This window comes from Dendrobates tinctorius, unplaced genomic scaffold, assembly GCF_039654945.1.
Source record: "Dendrobates tinctorius isolate UK_male_01 unplaced genomic scaffold, ASM3965494v1 ptg000154l, whole genome shotgun sequence".
Taxonomy (NCBI): Eukaryota; Metazoa; Chordata; class Amphibia; order Anura; family Dendrobatidae; genus Dendrobates; species Dendrobates tinctorius.
In genome coordinates this window covers 1,436,257-1,452,160 of record NW_027361821.1, presented here as the reverse complement: position 1 = coordinate 1,452,160, position 15,904 = coordinate 1,436,257, and positions in this window count along the sequence as shown.

Sequence of the window (15,904 nt, the reverse complement as noted above, 5' to 3'; positions counted from 1 at the left end):
GCAGCTCACGCTGTAGTGTGTTCTGCAGCCATCTCTGGTTGTAGGCCGCTCAGCGTGCGTCACTGCCTCATACATAGTCCTTTTTTTGTTTTATTGCTGCTCATTTTTCCTGATTTCTCCTATTAGTGTGCTTCCATCCATATCCATCTACATTGGTTGCAAACACTATATAGGAGTAGATAGCGGAGCCTTTCTGTAGCCTTTCAGTGCTAGTGCCCAGTTCTCTGCACTGTTCATTTCTGTCTGTGAGGTCTCTGTGTGTGAGTGCAGCTCACGCTGTAGTGTGTTCTGCAGACACCTCTGGTTGTAGTCCGCTCAGCGTGCGTCACTGCCTCATACATTGTCCTTTTTTGCTGTAGTGCTGCTTATTTTTCCTGAATTTCTCCTATTAGTGTGCTTCCATCTGTATCCAGCTAGATTGGTTGCAAACACTATATAGGAGTAGATAGAGGAACCTTTCTGCTGGCTTGGGCCCTGCAGCCCCAGCCAGATTAGTATTAGCCTATTTTTTGTAGCCTCATCTATTGCATTGTAGGTTACCTTCCTGAATTGTAATAGCTACAAAAAGTTTGTGATACTATCGCTTTTACATCTTTGGTCACATCCTTTTTTTTTTTGTGAAAAAAACATGTAAATAAAGTTCACCAAACACTCCACTTTACAGTTGTGTGGGCCACATTAGCTCATATTAAAGTGTAGTCCACACTTTATAAAATTAGTGTTTCTTATACCTGTTAGCAGCTGTTCAGGAATAAGCACACTAAGCCCTTAGTACTTTTCTGCCTATCTTTATCAGTCTACCAAGATGAAGAAGGCAAGGAGTAAGGCACGTGGTCGTGGGCGTGGAGTTTCAGCAGGGAGAGGACGTGGGGATCCTGTGCCTGCTGCGGGCACCAGTGACTCAGCATCCCCCAGTTTTCCCAGGGAACAATCCTTTATGCGCAGCTTTGTAGGAGCTCACCGTACCCCACTGCTGCGGGAGGAACAAATTGAAGCCGTTGTCGGATGGATGGCAGCTAACGCATCGACTTGAATTACTTCCACATCCTCTCAGGTCCAGAGCACTGAAGAGCAACCATCTGTCTCTTCACCACCTGCCAAATTGCCCAGGCAGTCAGAGAGCCCTTGACAGGAACCATCTCTACTTCTGTTCTCTGAATCTCTTGGCTTGGAAAGAGGGGGCCAGCCAAGCAGCATTCTAGAATGTGAAGAAGAGGGAGTATGCAGTGATGTGCAACTGCTTTGTCTCTCTGAATCTGAAGAGGCGGGTGGGCCAGTGCCTATGGTCAGCACACCTCAGTACGCATCTGATGATGAGACTCAGGTGCCACTTTCTGGTGCGTACTGTGCTGGAGAGACTACCCAGGAGAAGCAGGTGTTTGAAGAGGGTAGTGTAGATGATGAGGTCCTTGACCCATCATGGCGTGAGGAACAGGAAGGTGGTGGGAGCAGCTCTGAGGAAGAGATTCCCAGAACGGCCAAAACAGGAGGGAGAGGGAGGGGGCAGACTTGGCTGCCTGTAGCCTCCACTTCGGCAACCATTAGGAGCATTCCTCTTCCAAAACCCAAAACGGCACTCCCAGGACTTCCAGTGCGTGGTCCTTTTTTGACACAGTTGCAGATGACATTTGCTTTGTCAAATGCAAGCTGTGTAATCAGAAAGTCAAAAGAGGGAAGAGTGTCAGCAACCTCAATACCACAAATATGTGGAAACATGTGCGGACCAAGCACGTGGTGGAGTTACAAAGACACACTGAAGACGTAGTCCAACCTACAGCACCACCTACCACCTCTTCAGCTCGTGTTGTAGCCTCTTCCTCCAGCTCACACACAGCTGGTTCGGCTTCCTCACAGGATCGCCATGGAATAACCTCTGGCACTGGTGTACAGAGACCCAGTGTAATTCCACCCACAGCACCATGTTCCCTGTCATCCTCACACTCCCAGGCCACTCTCTAGCCATCGGTAGCACAGGCATGGGAGAAATGGTGGCCATACTCGGCAAACCATCCCCGAGTACAGGCTCTGAATGCTGGCATTGCAAAACTACTGTCTCTTGAATTGCTCTCATTCAGGCTGGTGGAGACTGACACCTTCCATAACTTCATGGCATTGGCAGTCCCACAATACAACGTGCCCAGCCGCTTTTATTTCAGCAGGCAAGCCGTCCCTGCCCTGCAAAAGCATGTGGAGGGAAAAATTAAACATGCGCTACTAAACGCCATCAGTAGAAAGGTCCACCTGACCACCGATGCGTGGGCCAGTAACCATGGACAGGGATGATACCTTTCCCTCACTGCCCATTGGGTAAATGTTGTGGAGCAGGGTACAGATCTTGAGAGTGGCGCTGTACGTGTTCTGCCAACTCCAAAGATTGCAGGAATCCAGTCTGTACACATTGACTCCTCCTCATACTCCCGTTCCTCTGAATCAGCGCTGCAGGAGCCGTCACGGTCTACCTCCACATGGACCCGTGAACGCTTACCTGTTACGACCGATATGAGCACAGCCGTGGCCAAACGTCAACAGGCCGTACTGAAATTAATTTCTTTGGGGAATCGAAGCCACACAGCGCAGGAACTCTGGAATGTCATCAAGCAGGAGAGCGACGTGTGGTTTGTGCCAGCAAATCTCCAGCCAGGCTTGGTAGTGTGTGACAATGGCCAAAATCTGGTGGCAGCTCTGGACCTAGGCAACCTCACTCACATCCCATGTCTGGCACATGTGCTCAACTTGGTTGTGCAGAGTTTTTTGAGGGACTATCTGGATCTTGATGCACTGCTGCACAAGGTCCGCATAGAGTGCGCTCACTTGCGGCGTTCCAGCATGGCAAGATCGCGCATTGCAGCTCTGCAGCGCCGATTCCGCCTTCCGGAACATCGCGTCATATGTGACCTACCCACCAGGTGGAATTCAGCGTTACATATGTTGGAGCGGTTGTGTGAGCAGCAGGCAGCAGTAATGGAGTACCAGCTGCATCAGGCGCAAACAAGTCGCACTGCGTGCCGTTCACACTTCACCACCACTGAGTGGGCCTCTATGAAGGACATCTGCCACGTTTTGCGTGCCTTCGATGATTCCACGCGGATAGCGAGTGCAGATGATGCACTAGTCAGCATGACTGTCCCCCTTATCTGCCTGGTTGAAAAAACACTACAAGCACTAAGGGAGGAGGTTTTGGAAGAGGTGGAGGATGAGGAGTCACAAATGCCATCTGCTTCTGGACAGTCTGCGCAACATGGTTCCTCAGAAAGGCCTAGGCAGCGGACACTTTGTGAGGAGGATGAGGAGGAGTCAATGGAGGAGGAAGACATCTCTCCAGAGGAGGGAGGTACACAATGCTCTAGTAGTCAGTATGTAGAGCAAGGGTGGGGTGATGCAGAACAGGCAGAGATGACGCCTCAAGCAGGGGACACCGTTTCTTGGCCAGTTGGGAGTCTGCAGCACATGGTTGATTTCATGCTGCAGTGCCTGAGAAACGACCGCCGCATCGCCCACATTCTCAACACGGCTGATTATTGGGTGTACACCCTCCTAGATTCTCACTACCGGGACAACTTACAAAGCCTCATAACACCGTTGAACCGGGAGCGTAAAATGCGGGAGTACCAAGACACACTGGTGCATTCCATCATGTTCTCCATTCCACCCGAGAGCAGTGCTGCTAGTGCTTTACAAAGCAGCTCTGTGCGTCGAGGCAGTGGAGGAAGCTCTGCACAAAGAGGGAGCAGAAGCAGCGCCTCAGCACAAGGCAAGACCAGTATGGCCCAAATGTGGCAAAGTTTTGTGTCCCCGCCACAAATGCCTACACCATCACAGACGGCTTCAGTCAGCAGGAGGCAACGTTTCCGTCAGATGGTGACAGACCACTTGTCTTGCCCTCTCAGTGTACTCCCAGACGGCTCTTCCCCCTTCAAGTTTTGGGTCTCTAAGCTGGATACATGGCCAGAGCTTAGCCAGTATGCATTGGAGGTGCTGGCTTGCCCTGCTGCTAGTGTATTATCGGAAAGCACCTTTAGTGCCGCAGGTGGTGTACTAACAGAACGTCGCATGCAACTATCCTCCGATAACGTTGACGGCTTACTTTTCTGAAAATGAACAAGGCCTGGATCTCGCCGGAATTTGCCAGTCCTCTTCCAGATTAAATAATTGGTTGGCAACAGTATCCAGGTCTCCAGTTGTGTTCATGTTTCTACCACCTGAACTGTAATCCCTGGGCTCCAACACCGCCAGTTGCTGCTCAGAAGTGCCGTCTGCACAGAAAAACACTAGCTCCTGTGTTATTGGGGTTCAGTAATGTCAGCTGCTCCCCTGCTGTGTGTCTGGCAATGTCTCCTGCTCTGTCCACAATCACACTACTACTGATTTTAAACATGCTCCAGTTAGGCCTCTGGCTCCACTCTGTCTCTAGTATTTACCCTGGGCTCCCACACCGCCAGTTGCTGCTCAGAAGTGCCGTCTGCACAATCAACACTTGCTCCTGTGTTACTGGGATTCAGTAACATCAGCTGATCCCCTGCTGCCAGAGGCCTAATTGGAGCACGTTTAAAATCAGTAGTAGTCTACAACAGATATTAAACTTGATCCAATTAGGCCTCTGGCTCCACTATGTTTGTAGTATTAACCCTGGGCTCCAACACCCTGCTGTGTGTCCAGCAATGTCTCCTTCTCCCTCCACATTCACACGACATCAGATATTAAACTTGCTCCAATTAGGCCTCAGCCTACACCCTGATTGACCCTGGGCTCCAACACAGCCAGTTGTTGCTCAGAAGTGCCGTCTGCACAGTCAACATATGCTCCAGTGTTATTGGGGTTCAGTAATGTCAGCTGATCCCCAGCTGTGTGTCCGACAATTTCTCCTACTCTGTCCACACTCACACAACTACAGATTTTAAACTTGCTCCAATTAGGCCTCTCTCTCCACTCTGTTTGTAGTATTTACCCTGGGTTCCAGCACCGCCAGCTGGTTCCCGGCAATGTCTTTGGCATGGGTACTCCCTCCTGCCCAGCCTGGTTCCAGCACGCCAGCTGTTTCCGGGTAGTGTCAACGTCACTTTGCCTCCAAAACTTTGTCCTGTCGTATTGCGGTCGGGTTAGCAGACTCTATGGTGCCTGCAGTTTAGGTGCTTCCTATGTGGGCTGTGGGATCTGGCAATAAAGGCTGGTTCCATAGTGCCAATAGGACAAGCACCGCCTGTAGGCCTGTGGGTTTCGGTAACTGCGGACGGCTCGTGGCCTTGCAACTTTGTTTTTCATTGGTACCTTCTGGCAACCATCCGGATTCCAGTACCGTCAGCTGGTTCTCGGCAGTCCCTTTGGCTTAGGTGCCTCCTTCTCGGTATCTGAGTTCCAGCATCGTCTGCTGGTCCTTGGTAGTGCTTTCTAGCACAGGTACCTCCTGCTTAGTAATTGGGTTCCAGTACCATCAACTGGTCCTTGGTAGTGCCATTGGCTCTTGTTCCTTCTGCTACCCATCCGGGTTCCAGCACCGTCAGCTGGTTCTCGGCAGTGTCTTTGGCACGGGTACTCCCTCCTGCCCAGCCTGGTTCCAGCATGCCAGCTGTTTCCGGGTAGTGTCAACGTCACTTTGCCTCCAAAACGTTGTCCTGTCGTGTTGCGGTCGGGTTAGCAGACTCTATGGTGCCTGCAGTTTAGGTGCTTCCTATGTGGGCTTTGGGATCTGGCAATAAAGGCTGGTTCCATAGTGCCAATAAGACAAGCACCCCCTGGACTGTGGGTTTCGGTAACTGCGGCTGGCTCGCGGCCTTGCAACTTCGTTTTTCATGGGTACCTTCTGCTACCCATCCGGGTTCCAGCACCGTCAGCTGGTCCTCGGTAGTTCCATTGGCTCTTGTTCCTTCTGCTACCCATCCGGGTTCCAGTACTGTCAGCTGGTTCTCGGCAGTGCCTTTGGCTTAGGTGCCTCCTTTTCGGTATCCGAGTTTCAGCAACGTCTTCTGGTCTTTGCTAGTGCTTTCTAGCACAGGTACCTCCTGCTTAGTAACCGGGTTCCAGTACCATCAACTGGTCCTCGGTAGTGCCATTGGCTCTTGTTCCTTCTGCTACCCATCCGAGTTCCAGTACCGTTAGCTGGTTCTCGGCAGTTCCTCAGCCTTCTTTTACCTTCTGCTACATTTCCAAGTTCAAGCTTTTTGAAATATTTTTTGGTAATCACTCTGGATCTCCCTGACGACAACGCTGAAGACAACGATCCTGAAGACCACCCCGAAAAAGACGACGACCCCGAAGACGATGACCCTGAAGACGACGATGCTGAAGACCACCCCGAAGAAGACGATGACCCCAAAGACGACGACCCTGAAGACCACCCCAAAGCAGACCAAAAAGATGACCCTGAAAAAGATGACCAAGAGGACAAAGAACATGAAGACAACCACCAAGATGCAGAACAAGAGACAGAAGACCAAGAAGACCAAGAAGCAGAAGAACAAAAAGCAGAAGAGCATTAAGAATAAGAATAAAAATCAGAGCAAAAGATATTATCTAAATTATAAGCAGAAGAAGACTAAGCAGTGTATGGGGGTGAGTCCGTTCCTCCTCGTGGTGCCCCTGGAAAATGCCTGCTGCTGCAGGCCAAACTGAACGCAGACAAATCCTGTTGTAAATCTTTTGTGACAGGCGGAACAGAAGTTGTAATCTTCAAACTTTTATAGATAACAACTACAGAAATGCCTGTCACAAAAAAGAATATGATGAAGAAGAAGAATAGGAAGAAGATGAAGAAGTAGAATATGAAGAAGAATAATAGTTGAATAAGAAGAATATGAAGAATGTAAAAAAAAAAAGAATAATAGGAAGAAGGTGAAGAAGAAGAAGATGAATAAGGTGAAGAAGAAGAAGTTGATGAAAAAGATGCTGCTGCTGCTGAGGATCATGAAGGAGAAAGTGTGGGAGAAGTAAAAAAGAAGGTGAAGAGCAAGGAAGTAGTGAAACATACATATCTGACAAAATATAAAAAAGGTTAACATAGTCAATATCTTTGTAACTCCGAATATCTTAAAAAAAAAATTAATTCCTGCTATTCCATTTCATTGGGCTAAACCTCTATGCCTTTAATGTCTCCTCCACCTCCCCCAATACATTCTACATTATTCTTAGTTGTTTTCCTTCATGTAGAATTAACCTACAAGGAAGGAAAGGGTTTATTTTAATTCCGATATTTCTGACCCATTGACTTGCATTGGTTTCCGGTATCGGAATCGGCGATATCCGATACTTTTTGGGTATCGGTCCGATCCAACCCGATCCGATATTTTCCAATATCGGAAGGTATCGCTCAACACTAATGAATATATAAAATACACAACCCCAAGGTTCATGAACACACCAAAATGCATGAATATATAAGATACACAGCCCCAGGGTTGGTGAACATCCCAAAATGTATGAATATATAAGATGCACAGCCCCAGGGTTGGTGAACACCCCAAAATGTATGAATATATAAGAGGCACAGCCCCAGGGTTGGTGAACACCCCAAAATGTATGAATATGTATGAATATATAAGATGGACAGCCTCAAGGTTGGTGAACACCCCAAAATGTATTAATATATGAAATGCACAGCCCCAGGGTTCATGAACAGCCCAAAATGTATGAATATATAAGATCCACAGCCCCAGGGTTCATGAGCACCCCAAAATGTATGAATACATGAGATGCACAACCCCAGGGTTCATGAACACCCCAAAATGTATGAATATATAAGACGCACAGCCGCAGGGTTGGTGAACACCCCAAAATGTATGAATATATAAGACGCACAGCCTCAAGGTTGGTGAACACCCCAAAATATATTAATATATAAGATGCAAAGCCCCAGGGTTGGTGAACACCCCAAAATGTATGAATATATCAAATGCACAGCCTCAAGGTTGGTGAACTCCGCAAAATGTATGAATATATAAGATGCACAGCCACAGGGTTCATGAACTCCCCAAAATATATGAATATATAAGATACACAGCCCCAGGGTTCGTGAACACACAAAAACGTATGAATAAATAGTATGCACAGCCCCATGGTTGGTAAACATCCCCAAAATGTATGAATAGATAAGATGCACAGCCTCAAGGTTGGTGAACACCCCAAAATGTATGATTATATAATATGCACAGCCCCAGGATTGGTGAACACCTCAAAATGTATAAATATGTAAGATGCACAGCCCCAGGGTTGGTGAACACCCCCAAAATGTACAGTCATGGCCAAAAGTATTGACACCCCTGCAATTCTGTCAGATAATACTCAGTTTCTTCCTGAAAATGATTCAAACACAAATTCTTTGGTATTATTATCTTCATTTACTTTGTCTTAAATGAAAAAACACAAAAAGAATTGTCCTAAAGCCAAATTGGATATAATTCCACACCAAACATAACAAAGAGGGTGGACAAAAGTATTGGCACTGTTCGAAAAATCATGTGATGCTTCTCTAATTTGTGTAATTAACAGCACCTATAACTTACCTGTGGCACCTAACAGGTGTTGGCAATAACTAAATCACACTTGCAGCCAGTTGACATGGATTAAAGTTGACTCAACCTCTGTCCTGTGTCCTTGTGTGTACCACATTGAGCATGGAGAAAAGAAAGAAGACCAAAGAACTGTCTGAGGACTTGAGAAACCAAATTGTGAGGAAGCATGAGCAATATCAAGGCTACAAGTCCATCTCCAAAGACCTGAATCTTCCTGTGTCTACCGTGCACAGTGTCATCAAGAAGTTTAAAGCCCATGGCACTGTGGCTAACCTCTCTAGATGTGGCCGGAAAAGAAAAATTGACAAGAGATTTCAATGCAAGATTGTGCGGATGTTGGATAAAGAACCTCCACTAACATCCAAACAAGTTCAAGCTGCCCTGCAGTCCAATGGTACAACGGTGTCAACCCGTACTATCCGTCGGCATCTGAATGAAAAGGGACTGTATGGTAGGAGACCCAGGAAGACTCCACTTACCCCGAGACATAAAAAAGCCAGGCTGGAGTTTGCCAAAACTTACCTGAAAAAGCATAAAACATTTTGGAAGAATGTTCTCTGGTCAGATGAGACAAAAGTAGAGCTTTTAGGGCAAAAGCATCAACATAGAGTTTACAGGAGAAAAAAGAGGCATTCAAAGAAAAGTACACGGTCCCTACAGTCAAACATGGCGGAGGTTCCCTGATGTTTTGGGGTTGCTTTGCTGCCTCTGGCACTGGACTGCTTGACCGTGTGCTTGCCATTATGAAGTCAGAAGACTATCAACAAATTTTGCAGCATAATATAGGGCCCAGTGTGAGAAAGCTGGGTCTACCTCAGAGGTCATGGGTCTTCCAGCAGGACAATAACCCAAAACACACTTCAAAAAGCACTAGAAAATGGTTTGAGAGAAAGCACTGGAGACTTCTAAGGTGGCCAGCAATGAGTCCAGACCTGAATCCCATAGAACACCTGTGGAGAGATCTAAAAATGGCAGTTTGGAGAAGGCTCCCTTCAAATATCAGGGACCTGGAGTAGTTTGCCAAAGAAGAATGGTCTAAAATTCCAGCAGAGCATTGTAAGAAACTCATTGATGGTTACCGGAAGCAGTTGGTCGCAGTTATTTTGGCTAAAGGTTGTGCAACCAAGTATTAGGCTGAGGGTGCCAATACTTTTGTCCGGACCATTTTTGAAGTTTTGTGTGAAATGATCAATGTTTTGCTTTTTGCTTCATTCTCTTTTGTGTTTTTTCATTTAAGACAAATTAAATGAAGATAATAATACCAAAGAATTTGTGTTTGCAATCATTTTCAGGAAGAAACTGAATATTATCTGACACAATTGCAGGGGTGTCAATACTTTTGGCCATGACTGTATGAATATATAAGATACACAGCCTAAAAGGTTGGTGAACACCCCAAAATGTATGAATGCATAAGATGCACAGCCCCATGGTTGGTGAACACCCCAAAATGTACGAATATATAAGATGCACAGCCTCAAGGTTGGTGAACACCCCAAAATGTATGACTATATAAGATCCACAGCACCAGGGTTGGTGAACACCCCAAAATGTATGACTATATAAGATGCACAGCCCCAGGGTTCATGAACACCCCAAAATGTATGTGTCACGCTCGCGCCTTGGCTGAATGGCGCGAGCCGGGGGGTTGTGGCCCCACTGTGCCACAAACCAGACTACCCTGGAAGGGGCGTAACTACGGCAGCTTCCTTGGTCTTCACTGGAGCCTCTGATGGTGAGGTCAGGCTTGTGCGGCAGGTAGCTGCCGGGTGCCACTCCAGGGTGGTGTCTGGCTGTGGCTGCTGATCCCACTCGGGAACAGGACACCTTGACAGAGGCTATAGACAGGCAGGCAGGTGGATACGACAGGCACGGCTTGGAGACACAGGACAGGCGGGCACGGCTTGGAGACACCGGACAGGCGGGCACGGCTTGGAGACACCGGACAGATTGGCGTGGTATGAAAAGGAGCAGGTAGGGACCTGTTCACACAGCAGGTGTAGGCAGGAGGGAGTGGTGTATGCTGGAACAGGATCTGGACCTGTTCACACAGGAGGTACAGGTATGGATCTTGGCAGGAAGGAATGGAGTATGAAGGAACAGGTTTGGGCCTGTTCACACAGGAGGTGCAGGTAGGCAGAGCCGCAAGAGTGCAGAGCAGGCAGAGCCGCTAGGGAGCCGTGCAGACAGAGCTGCGAGCGTGCAGATGCACAGATAAAGAGGACACAAGGAAAGACATGGCAGGGAAGGAGCCACAAACAAGGAGACTGACAGACAGAGGTAAGACTGAGTTCAGACAGAGGCACAGGGACAAAGACACAAGGACCAGGATATTCAGCCTCCTGGCAGGCAGACAGAGTATGGACAAGGTACAGGGAACAAGACTCAAGGGCCAGGATATTCAGCCTCCCGGCAGGCAGACAGGGTACAAAGCAAGACTAGAGTAATCCTCCAAAGAAGGAGACACACAGAACAGGGCCTGGTTTCCTCAGCAGCGGAATACTAACTGAGTATAGACATTGCTCAGGCAATGTTTCAGTGGGCGTGGCGAAACTAAATAGTCAAGGGCTCCAGGTGGTTGGTCAGGGGCACCCAGACTGCATAAGAACCAGAGAGTTCAGGCGCCGCCCCCCTATACACACAGTCAGGAAACATGGAGAGCAAGCAGGAAAACAAGAGGCATAGCACATGGAGCTCAGGACTGGCAACAGACAGATTTCACAGCATGGTTTGAAGGAGAAAGTAAGTTGGTGCGCGGGGGATGGGAGGCCATGCCGTGATGCCAGCAGGGTTGTTACAGTACCCCCCCTTTACGGGCCCCTCTTCCTCAAGCCTGCCAGAATGACCTGAAGAAGGAGTATGGGACCACACACAGTCCAGGTTGACACGACATCCTTCACGTAGGGTGGAATATGTGTGCCATCAGGAATCCCAGAGTGCCAAGCTTCTTGGTGCCCGATGGAGTCAGCTTCCAACACCGAGGGTATAAGGACTTGGATCTCTTCCTCCAGAGTGGAAGAAAGCAGGGACCTGGAAGCCTCAGACTTGACCCCTACATCAGCCGGCCAGCTGGAAACCGAAGAGACCTTTACCGAGTCCAACTTCAGCCCGATATCCCAAGAAAATTGGACCCCCTCCTCCAGACGGGTAAAAAACAGAGATGCATAGGCCACTGTTCTCACCTCTTCATCCACCTGCCACATGGAAGTTGGAGGCATACATACGGGGAGCCACCTCCGCCTGTTACCCGGAACAGACTGGACCACTTCTTTCAAGTAGGCGAACGAGTACTGCTTAATCCTGGGACCTTCACCCACAGACCATAGAGGAGCCGAGGGCATCCACTCAGGATCAATCTTCAGCCCATTATCCTGGGGAAGACTATGAAGTGTCAGGGATGTTCCTGAGGACTGGTCACCGGAGGTGTACGGAGAGGGCGCCACTGTTTTCTTTTCTTCAGTGACGTCAGTACACCATGGCTTGATAGCCGGCAGATCAGGTGGAGAAGGAGACGATACAGAAGACTGACCTTGCAGTAATGGAACTAGACACCTCTGTTGGCTAGGCAGATCCAAATACAGACCATGCTGGGTCTTTGGACCGGAAGGGGCAATAGAGTGCCCGGCTCAAAACGACCGGTGGGCAAGTTGGTCAGCAGGTGGAAGACAAATGTCTCTGTGTATAATGCTTCGATTAGGAGCTGTAGTTGACCCCTCAATGCTGGACTGTTCACAAGTAGGGCTCGGCCATCACCAAACCCCCTGCATGGATTCTGGAGCGGAGGAGCAGGGAAGGATTGGGCTTCAGACCGGGTAAATTAATTTGGTTGCCCATACTGGCAAAAAAGTTCATCTTGCTCCGAGGGCGAAAGGACATGGGACTCAGCGGGGACCATGGCCTGAGCAAACTGTCACGCTCGCGCCTTGGCTGAATGGCGCGAGCCGGGGGTTGTGGCCCCACTGTGTCACAAACCAGACTACCCTGGAAGGGGCGTAACTACGGCAGCTTCCTTGGTCTTCACTGGAGCCTCTGATGGTGAGGTCAGGCTTGCGCGGCAGGTAGCTGCTGGGTGCCACTCCAGGGTGGTGTCTGGCTGTGGCTGCTGATCCCACTCGGGAACAGGACACCTTGACAGAGGCTATAGACAGGCAGGCAGGTGGATACGACAGGCACGGCTGAGACACAGGGCAGGCGGGCATGGCTTGGAGACACAGGACAGGCGGGCACGGCTTGGAGACACAGGACAGATTAGCGTGGTATGAAATGGAGCAGGTAGGGACCTGTTCACACAGCAGGTGTAGGCAGGAGGGACTGGTGTATGCTGGAACAGGATCTGGACCTGTCCTCACAGGAGGTGTAGGCAGGAGGGAGTGGTGTATGCTGGAACAGGATCTGGACCTGTTCACACAGGAGGTACAGGTATGGATCTAGGCAGGAAGGAATGGAGTCTGAAGGAACAGGTTTGGGCCTGTTCACGCAAGAGTGCGGGGCAGGCAGAGCCGCAAGAGTGCGGGGCAGGCAGAGCCGCAAGAGTGCGGGGCAGGCAGAGCCGCTAGGGAGCTGTGCAGACAGAGCGGCTAGGGAGCCGTGCAGACAGAGCTGCGAGCGTGCAGATGCACAGATAAAGAGGACACAAGGAAAGACACGGCAGGGAAGGAACCACAAACAAGGAGACTGACAGACAGAGGTAAGACTGAGTTCAGACAGAGGCACAGGGACAAAGACACAAGGACCAGGATATTCAGCCTCCTGGCAGGCAGACAGAGTATGGACAAGGTACAGGGAACAAGACTCAAGGGCCAGGATATTCTGCCTCCTGGCAGGCAGACAGGGTACAAAGCAAGACTAGAGTAATCCTCCAGAGAAGGAGACACACAGAACAGGGCCTGGCTTCCTCAGCAGCGGAATACTAACTGAGTATAGACATTGCTCAGGCAATGTTTCAGTGGGCGTGGCGAAACTAAATAGTCAAGGGCTCCAGGTGGTTGGTCAGGGACAGATTACCCAGGTGCACCCAGACTGCATAAGAACCAGAGAGTTCAGGCGCCGCCCCCCTATACACACAGTCAGGAAACATGGAGAGCAAGCAGGAAAACAAGAGGCATAGCACATGGAGCTCAGGGCTGGCAACAGACAGATTTCACAGCATGGTTTGAAGGAGAAAGTAAGTTGGTGCGCGGGGGATGGGAGGCCATGCCGTGATGCCAGCAGGGTTGTTACAGTATGAATATATGAAATGCACAGCCCCAGGGTTGATGAACACCCCAAAATGTATCAATATAAGAAATGCACAGCCTAAAGGTTGGTGAACACTCCAAATGTATGAATATATAAGATGCACAGACCGAGGGTTGGTGAACACCCCAAAATGTCTGAATATATAAGATGCACAGCCCCAGGGTTCTTGAACTCCCCAAAAATGTATGAATATATAAGATGCACAGCCACAGGGTTCATGAACTCCCCAAAATGTCTGAATATATAAGATACACAGCCCCAGGGTTCGTGAACACCCCAAAATGTATGAATATATAAGATACACAGCCCCAGGGTTCATGAGCACCCCAAAATGTATGAATATATGAGATGCACAGCACCAGGATTGGTGAACACCCCAAAATTATGAAAATATGGCATGCACAGCCTAAGGGTTTGTGAACACCCCAAAATGTATGAATATATAAGATACACAGCCCCAGAGTTCATGAGCACCCCAAAATGTATGAATATATGAGATGCACAGCCCCAGGATTGGTGAACACCCCAAAATATATGAATATATAAGATGCACTGCCTCAGGGTTCATGAGCACCCCAAAATGTATGAATATATGAGATGCACAGACCCAGGGTTGGTGAACACCCCAAAATGTATGAATATATAAGGTGCACAGACCCAGGGTTGGTGAACACCCCAAAATGTATGAATATATGGCATGCACAGCCTAAGGGTTCGTGAACACCCCAAAATGTATGAATATATAAGATGCACAGCCCCAGGGTTCTTGAACTCCCCAAAAATGTATGAATATATAAGATGCACAGCCACAGGGTTCATGAACTCCCCAAAATGTATGAATATATAAGATACACAGCGCCAGGGTTCGTGAACACCCCAAAATGTATGAATATATAAGATACACAGCCCCAGGGTTCATGAGCACCCCAAAATGTATGAATATATGAGATGCACAGCACCAGGATTGGTGAACACCCCAAAATATATGAATATATAAGATGCACAGCCCCAGGGTTCATGAACACCCCAAAATGTATGAATATATAAGATACACAGCCCCAGGTTTCATGAGCACCCCAAAATAAATGAATATATGAGAAGCACAGCCCCAGGGTTCATGAACACCCCAAAATGTGTGAATATATAAGATGCACATCCCCAGGTTTCATGAACACCCCAAAATGTTTGAATATATAAGATGCACTGCCCCAGGGTTCATGAGCACCCCAAAATATATGAATATATGAGAAGCACAGCCTGAGGGTTCATGAACACCCCAAAATGTATGAATATATAAGATACACAGCCCCAGGGTTCAAGAGCACCCCAAAATATATGAATATATGAGAAGCACAGCCCCAGGGTTCATGAACACCCCAAAATGTATGAATATATAAGATGCACAGCCCCAGGATTCGTGAACACCCAAAAATGTATGAATATATGAGATGCACAGCCCCAGGATTGGTGAACACCCCAATATTATGAATATATGGCATGCACAGCCTAAGGGTTTGTGAACACCCCAAAATGTATGAATATATAAGATGCATAGCCCCAGGGTTCTTGAACTTCCCAAAAATGTATAAATATATAAGATGCACAGCCACAGGGTTCATGAACTCCCCAAAATGTATGAATATATAAGATGCACAGCCCCAGGGTTCTTGAACTCCCCAAAAATGTATGAATATATAAGATACACAGCCCCAGGGTTCGTGAACACCCCAAAATGTATGAATATATAAGATACACAGCCCCAGGACTGGTGAACACCCCAAAATGTATGAATATATAAGATACACATACCCAGAGTTCATGAGCACCCCAAAATGTTTGAATATATAAGATGCACAGCCCCAGGGTTGTTGAACACCCCAAAATGTATGAATATATAAGATGCACTGCCTCAGGGTTCATGAGCACCCCAAAATGTATGAATATATGAGATGCACAGCCCCAGGATTGGTGAACACTCCAAAATGTATGAATATATAAGATACACAGCCCCAGGGTTCATGAGCACCCCAAAATATATGAATATATGAGATGCACAGCCCCAGGATTGGTGAACACCCCAAAATGTATGAATATATAAGATACACAGCCCCAGGGTTCATGAACTCCCCAAAATATATGAATATATGAGATGCACAGCCCCAGGA